This window comes from Penaeus vannamei, chromosome 41, assembly GCF_042767895.1.
Source record: "Penaeus vannamei isolate JL-2024 chromosome 41, ASM4276789v1, whole genome shotgun sequence".
NCBI classification, from domain to species: Eukaryota; Metazoa; Arthropoda; class Malacostraca; order Decapoda; family Penaeidae; genus Penaeus; species Penaeus vannamei.
In genome coordinates this window covers 10148794-10150134 of record NC_091589.1, presented here as the reverse complement: position 1 = coordinate 10150134, position 1341 = coordinate 10148794, and positions in this window count along the sequence as shown.

Genomic DNA, 1341 nt, shown 5'->3' with positions numbered 1-1341 from the left:
GGGTTTCAAAGGAGGTAATTAAGAATCGGGTTAATTTAAAGAGAGTGATTAAAATGTGATTTTGAGCAGAATGGAAAATATTCAAAATTATAAAAGTAAAGTAAAAAAAGAAAAAAAAACATAGAGAGAAAAAGAGAGAGAAAGAGGGAGAGAGAGAGAGAGAGAAATACACACGCATACGCATGGAAATATATACATATACATTAATTATATATTAGTAGATCCAGGTTATATAAAATGGGCAAAATTCCGGTTTGTACGCACGAACGAACACACAGACAGACAGACAGACAGACAGACTGACAGACGGGTAGACAGACAGACAGACAGACAGCGGGTATTTGTTGGGAAAAAAAGAGTTTGTTATTTAGTTGGTTGATCGTCCGTAACATGGGGTTGGAATCTGGGGGGGGGGGGAGATGCGTGAATTCAAGGTAGACGGTAGATGGGTAGAGCGCGCGAGGATAAGTAGATGGTAGGTGAGTGGAATAGGAATGAAGGAGAAGGGGAAAATGTAAGGAGATAGTGGATAGAAGGAGATGGAGTTTAAATGAAGTAGAAAGGGAAAATATAAGGAAATAGGGGATAGAAGGAGGGAAGAAGGATAAGTAAATGGAATTGAAGTGAAGGAGGAGGGAAGAGTATAAGGGGAGAGGGGATAGAAGGAAGGAAGAAGGGGGAATGCGGATAAGTAGAAGGTAGGTGGTGAAGAATGGAAGGTAGATGAAGGTAGATGGCAAGAGAAAGGGAAGGAGGAGGGCATCTGGGAAGGAGAACATATCAAAAATAGTAAAAAATAGTAAATATACATAATAATATCCCTCCCTCCCTCCCTCCCTCCCTCCCTCCCTCCCTCCCTCTCTCTGTAGAAAGGAGGGCGTCTGGAGAGGGAAGCGGAGGGTATGGGGTATGGCGGGAAGGGAAGGGGAAGGGCAGAGGGTATGGCAGAAGAGGAAGGCGAGGAGGGGGGGGGGGGGGGAGGGCATCTTGGCGAGGGTCAGAGCCGACATGCTTCGGCGGGCGTGTCCTTCGCCAGCCTGCCCGCCTGCCCGCCTGCCTTCCTTCCATGCCACCTGCCAACACCGGGGGATCACCTGCCCGCTGCCCACACCACCAAGCCTCTGCTCTGCACCTGTCAGGGATAGGAAGGGAGAAAGGAGGGAAAGGAAGGAAAGGAGTAGGGAAGGAGGAAAGAGGTGGGAGAAGGAAGGGAAGGGAAAGGGACAGTTAGAGGAAGGAGTGAAAAGGGATAGAGGGAGAGGAAGAGTTTAGATGGTAGGGGGAAAAGGAAAAGAGGAGGAAGGGGAAAGGGAGGAAGGGAAGGAAAGGAAAAGGGGGGGG